This window comes from Chaetodon trifascialis, chromosome 11 (assembly GCF_039877785.1).
Source record: "Chaetodon trifascialis isolate fChaTrf1 chromosome 11, fChaTrf1.hap1, whole genome shotgun sequence".
NCBI classification, from domain to species: domain Eukaryota; kingdom Metazoa; phylum Chordata; class Actinopteri; order Chaetodontiformes; family Chaetodontidae; genus Chaetodon; species Chaetodon trifascialis.
In genome coordinates, this window is record NC_092066.1 from 25,717,956 (window position 1) to 25,725,000 (window position 7,045).

At 40.8% G+C, this 7,045-nt stretch overlaps 1 protein-coding gene across 1 annotated transcript in view; it reads right to left on the reverse strand.

Moving 5' to 3' along the window:
• Nucleotides 1–7,045, reverse strand: part of fam110b (family with sequence similarity 110 member B) — a 65,858-nt gene that overhangs the window by 22,276 nt on the left and 36,537 nt on the right. The window contains exon 2 of the mRNA XM_070974231.1: nucleotides 2,184–2,318. The gene's annotated coding sequence lies outside the window, so the exon portion shown is untranslated. The remainder of the gene's footprint in view (nucleotides 1–2,183; nucleotides 2,319–7,045) is intronic.

The following is a 7,045-nucleotide window of genomic DNA, read 5'->3' on the forward strand; positions in this document are numbered from 1 at the left end:
TTTTTTCTGGGTTTTCACTCCCTTTATTAACAGGCTTATGGCAGAGTCACATGTTTTAGCTGGTCATGCTTCACATATGAATGCCATCAGTCAGAATGTCAGTGGTGCCACAACTGAGATAATTATTATAAGAATTAGAACACGCAAACAGCTGATTATTTTTTAACATGAATACATAAGCAAATGATCTTGACACAGATGCCTTTGTTTAGAATTTTTTTATTTTCATTGGTGAGAGACATACTGTGAAGGACATGTTACAGTCAGAGCTCTCTGATGGACCATCTCTGTAACTGCAACCCTGGTTCTAATGACCTCATGCTTAGTTTGGCATTTCTGTAATTTCTGGATTGGCCAACAAACACAATACTAACATCCATCCATCCATACGTTTTCTATGCCACTTATGAATGTCGCCATTGTTACTCCTTGAAACAGGAAAAATGAAATGCTGCCACTCCATCCATCCATCCATCCATCCATCCATCCATCCATCCATCCATCCATCCATCCATCCATCCATCCATCTTCAATACCGCCTATCTCTTTCCAGGTGGCGGGGGGCTGGAGCCTATCTCTGCTCTCAACGGGCAGGGGGTGGGGTACACCCTGGACCGGTCGCCAGCCGATCGCAGGGCAACATATATACACAAACAACCATTCATGCTCACACTCACACCTAGGGGCAATTTAGAGTCATCAATTAACCTAATGAGAATGTTTTTGGTCTGTGGGAGGAAGCCGGAGTACCCGGAGAGAACCCACGCATGCACGGGAAGAACATGCAAACTTCACACAGAAAGGCCTGAGGCCCAGGAATCGAACTGCTGTGAGGCATGCGCACTAGCTGCTGAGGCAACGTGGAGACAATACTAACATAGCATACCTTAATACGGCAAAAACAACAAAAAAGTCACTCCCAGTCATTTTGTTTTACTATTGGGATTATATTTTGAAATTGAGCTTCCATGGCCCCCAACATGCTTTAGGTGAATTTGTTTAGATGTTTAGATGGATTTAGGTAGCCTAGAGGTGTGCGAATTTGTTGACCTGTGAAGCTGATTCCTGACACGGTACCTAGATGACTTCAAGCCATTGTCAGCAGTCATGGTTCAATACATCCTGCACTTATATCCAAAAATAATGTCAGAGGCCTCCATCCATTTAAGTACTAGTACTATTAGTGAAATACACTGCATTGTGAGTTGGATATTCAGTTAACTTTTAGAGTTAATCAAATAATCACAATGATTTTTAACACAAACCTTTATGCTATTACAATCCATGTATGTCTCTTCAAAGCATCCACTTGAGAACAAATCTGAGTGTGCCATAGCTTTGGCTCAAGAGTCACTTAGTGTTTTAGAAATTCTAAGGCAGGTCACTAATAACTGATCTGACATCAGCTAAGTATTTCGGCAGGCACTGTTTGCTGAAAAGTGACATCTGCACTTGCCCCTTCAAGCTTGTCTTCAGTGCACATGTATCTATACTGTGCAATAATTTATTTTTGGAACAGAAGTCAAGTCCGATTTGTTTGCCTATAACATCTAAAAGCCTGTATGCATTTGTAACATATCAATATTGTTCCACTGAGTGCACTTAATGCAAAGGCTGAATGTACAGTATTTATCATCTTAAAATGTGTCCAGGGGCAAGGTGTTTGTGTCAGAAACTGCTGCTCCCCTCAGGTTTTCCCTTCATCTCTATGAATTATTCCCGACACTTTGGATTTGTCTGATGTTAGCAGCTCAGCAGCAGAAATAAAGCAGTCCTTCACAAATTCTCCTCGTGTGACACTCCGCATCTACTGTTGAAAGGCACCATGATACACTGATGTGATGTCAGCTGCTCTGTGTGTGTTGTGTTCAGGGACCACTTGGAAGAACGTGTTTAGTCTACAATTTAATATTTTCTTTATTGCTGAAAAAATGAAATTGCTTTTCTGTTTTTATGAATTGACTCACAGGTCAGATCAAACGGTTTGTAGGCTATATATGGCCCGGAAGCTAGAGGTTCCCCAGCCTTTTTGTAAACTGAACATAAATGGAATGTCTTGTTTAATTTCTTTCATTTAGTCTGGGCTTACATTTATGCAACGTAGTCTTTTCTTTAATCAGTATTAGTTTATACACAGAAAAATGCAGAACATCTCCAGTTTTGTAATATAAAACAAGTCTTACCGGTTTGGAGCTTCCTATTGGCTAGCACAACAGTCTTGACTATGACTCTTCACTATGCATCAAGTTATTGGCTGTTGGAGCTGGATGCCTCCCCCTTCTCCTCCAGGTGCTGCAGGTTGTCAGTAGGTGTCACAGCTGTCAATAAAAGAGACATTAAATGACAAAACATTAAGAAAGAATCACCCAAAGCAACTCTGTGTGCAATAATTAGTCTGACTGCTGACAGGACAGAATATCTGCCAATTCTATGATGGAGGCAGCATTCCCTGAATATCTGTGCATCACTGGTGATTGATTCAAGACACTGCCTTGTCCCTAAGGACAAAGTCATTCTAAAAGTCTGTTATATTCCCTAACTAAGAACAAAAAAAAACAAAAACAGAACAAAATAAAACAGGAGAAGGAAGCAGAGGGCACAGGAGAGTGAGTTTAAGACAGTGTAAAAAAATCACAGCATTACAGAGATTAATTTTATCTTTATCACAGATATCAGCTTGAATTTATCAAGTCTGAGAACAGGAAACCAGTCCTCAATGTCCCAAAATGTCCCAGAGTGACACACATTCACTCCTGCTTCATTGCAATCAGAAAAAGTCATTTAGTCTCTTCAAAGATTTCAGAGAGTTTGACCTGCTTTGCGACCTGTATGGCTCTGTGTCTCAGGCATGTGCTTGGAGCTATAAAATGACACAGCTGTGTCTGATATTGGACATAAGTAATTGACTGAATATGTGAATTAAATGAAGCTGCAATAAAAAAATCTAAATTGTGATGGGCATGTACAGTTTTCTGAAGTGGGTATAGTATATGTGGATGGAGGATACATCCCATGAAAAATCTGTCTGTTTTTTTATATATAACAAATACAGAAGCCCTCGTGACACAAGAATGTGACACTGCAAGAGTCTTTTTGTGTCCTTGCAGAATAACCGTTGCTGAAACCTTTGAGCTGGATTACAACATTGAGCTACAAAATAAGCTAATCAGGGCTGCCTCCAAACATTAACGATTCAAATCATCAGTTAAGAAGGCCCCTTGAGTTGAATAACACTTTGATTATTGTATTCACATTTAAATTCATTTAGGATAAATGTACAATAATGTACAGGCAGGTGGAGCCATATGACCACAACTGAAGTGAGCACAGTTACTAATATGGGCCACAAACAATATCAAGTGGATACAAAGAAAACCACAGTTCAATTGGACTGACCAATCTCAGGTGAGCTTTTATGGTTCAAAGAGGCTCAGAGAAAGTGTTTATATGAAATTACTTGTCAATGTGGGAGTGCCACCTTTCAGTGTTGAACCCTCTGCTAACTCATCCTCCAGTCCTTCATTTGTCCCGGACATCACTGAGCTCACTTATTGGCTTATTCACTTTCTAGTTTTCCTGTTCTTTATAGTTACTGTCTGGATTTATTTCTAGCTGTAGTCATTGTGAATTGCTTTAATCCATATCAAATCCACTTCTTTTACTTGCTGACATCATCACTTGGCCCTGCACTGATTGGTCTTTCGTACATTAATGACTCACTGTAGTGCCTGTGTATGCACAAGCTCAGAGGTCCAGATGGTCACTCAGTGGGAGCTGGAGTCCCACCAAATGACCTGCTAGCTGTTCTGCAGCGACACAGCAGAAACACACAAACAGCAGTGCTTCTGCTACTGTACATTTGTAAGGAGAAAAAACAGAAACGACACACCCTGAGCAACACTCTGTGCTTCACAATCCTTATTTTTCAGCTTTCTTAAGCAGATTTTTTTTTCCAGAGTTCTTTTTCCAATTTTCTGAATCTGTTGATACTGCAGTCAGTAAATATAAATGTACAAAATCTGCTACCTGCTACTAAATTCAGACAAAACAGAAGTTATAGCACTTAGCCCTCAACACTTTAGGAACTCACTATCTAATGATACAGACACTGGATGGCATTACCCTGGCCTCCAACACCACCGTAAGGAATATGGTAGTTATCTTTGATTAGGATATGTCCTTTTAACTCCCACCCAAGGACTGTCTGTTCTCAGTCCTGGCATGAGGTACCTGAAAAACTAGGCATCTGTGTCAAATAATAAAAGTACAAGAGTAATCCAACAAAAAACCCAAAGTGATGCCTCTTGCGCCTAAAACAAGATTTTTGATTCCCTAACAACTCAGGAGCTACCCCTTGTAGTCCGGCCAGTGCGCTGCTGTGAGCAGGGAGGGAATAGACAGTATGGAGGTTAAGCAGTTTGATGGTGGGTCCACAGGGTCCACAATGGGTCAGCTATGAATTGCAGACTTTTCGGCTTGCTGCCGGGAGATGGCAAGATAACTGACGATCACTCTTGGGGCTGGGCTTCTTCCACTGGTGAATAACATTAGATGTGCACATTTTCTGAATATTCCGCAGGCTGCATGGGAAGCTTTGGTGGGCTAGATGTGACCCAAAAGCTGTCTGTTGACGATATGGGCTGGGTCTGGATTGACTTGCTGTTCAAAAGTTGGAATGGCAACATTTGGAAAGATACTTAGCCTGGGCTGTAGCTTGAAAACTCCAGGATTAACATGTATTTCTCCCTGAGTTCAGCCTGCAAATAAGCAACGTCTTCCTCCATTTGTGAGAAAGTAAAATGACAGTTTGCACATACAACCACGGTTGTTGAGAGGTTAATTTAGCCACCACGTGAGGGCAAGCTGTACAGCTAACAGTTGCTACAGGCAGTGCAGGTAGTAGCTCTATCCTCTGTGCTCAGCTGAGTAGACACACTTCAGCCAAGGCAAAAGCCAAGGCACACTGCTTATAGGAATGCAGTTCTTCTTAGACAAACAGTGTTATGTGGTCAGCTTCTCACAGATAATACTAGAGCCCTCCACCAGATGGTGAACCATCCACAGAGGTCTCCTCCTCTCAATTTACGACAGAGCTTCCAATGGGTAAACACTGACAATGATGCATGTGCTGCGAAGGCAAGCCATGAATATGTATTTGGATAACATACAGTAGAGATTAGAGCGAGCAGCACATGACTTCACAGCAACAAAGTTCAGAGATGAAAGATGATCAGACATGTTGGAAACACACCAAAAGTTTGTCCAGATGATTCAAAGTGAAACCACTTTAGGTCAGCTACTTTGACATCAGGTGAGGTCAGCCTGATAAGCAGCATTTCACTACAATCTCTGGTTTAGGTTTTTAGTCTGCACATGTAACCAGACCCAATTATGATGTCATGGTGTACTGATACGCTCCAGAGTATACTTTGACATCAATACAGAAAAGTGAAATTAATCTGAGTCTGGTCTTCATCCAACTCCACCCTCCAGTGAAACCATTGGTAAAAAAGCATCAACCTGGAATTGGGGTGCATGATGCTGTCATCTATTTCCTAGTAGATCCCTCTCAACTGGAAATGTCTGGGAGCACTCTGAGAATCATGTTCTTAACACTGTGAAAAATTAATTTTTAAACTGTCTTCACAAACAACAGCCTCTCTACCAAGTATCAAACAAATTTCAATTGGCATATTCAATATTTTACAATTCTTTTATAAGAAGAAGAGGAAGCCCACAGTGCCCCAGGCAGGAATCAAACCTTTTAGCTGTGAGGCGACAGTGTTACTACCGTTCCACTGTGCCACCAACGTGCCACATGTTGGTAATTATATTGAGTTAATACCAATGTCTGGTCTCAATTTCATGTGAATTGCTGCATTGGAAACCTGTAAAAAAATGTTGAATACTAGCTTCCCCCACTGAATATGAATTTCTTTCTGTCCTTAAAGTCTCTAGTCAGCTTGCCTTTAAACTCTAATGAAATGGTTATTTATATGCAGGCTATGCTTTTCAATCCCCACTCCCACCCAAAAGCCACAGTGACCCTAAAACTGAACCTAACATGAATTATCTGTAAGTCTAAAGAAGTTGGTTTCCATCACATTTGAAAAACTCAGCTGTACTCTCATTGGTTCACTTTTAATTTGCTGTTTGAAGTATTTCGTAGTCATTATGTTAATGCCTCAGCCTCAACAGTGTGTCATCAGAAATAATACCTTGACGCCCCGTACTGGTTAACAAAACAGGCTGCCAAAGTCTACTGTGGGGCTCCTTTGCCTACAGAGACGACACTGATGGAGAACCCTCTGAACAACGAAGCCTGTTTGCCACAGCTTTGTGCAAGGGAGGAAAATGTTCACCAAATACCTCAGTAACAGACATCAAGACCTCTCCAAGGAGTACAGAACACAACAGGTTAGCGAATAAGCTAGCTGGCTAGTCAGCTAGTAAGTTGGTGATGATCTGCTAAATTATATAGAATATATAGAATTATATAGATATCGAATATCTATGTCAGGCCTGCCTTGTATTGTAAACAGCATGAAAAGCATATTAGAAAATGAGAGGTCCAAAAAAACAAATCTATTGAGCTTCAGTTATTTGGGGGTCTTATTTTGGTACTATTTTAAATGGTTCAATAGCTAAATAGCATGGAGCTTATATCAGACAGAAGTGAAAAAGGCAAACTCCTGGCCCTAACTGAAGAAAATGCAATTTTCACTATTCTACACTGACCATTTTCTGTCACTGTTACAGAATAAGTACTTTATTTAATAATTTCTTGCTGCTAAATTTCCCTTCAAGTCAATTTCTATCTTGAAGGTCAAAATGACTTAAGGATGTTTATGCTTTTAATTTATTTGTCCAGCACTGATCCTTGACCGTGCTCAGCTTCTAACACAATCCGTCACCACAATATGAGAAAAAAAGCAGATGTCAGAGCTGTCTCTGTGTGCGAGTGTGTGTGTGTGTGTGTGTGTGTGTGTGTGTGTGTGTATCTATGCAGGTCTGTGCATGCATTAATGTGTGTGTGTATGTGTGT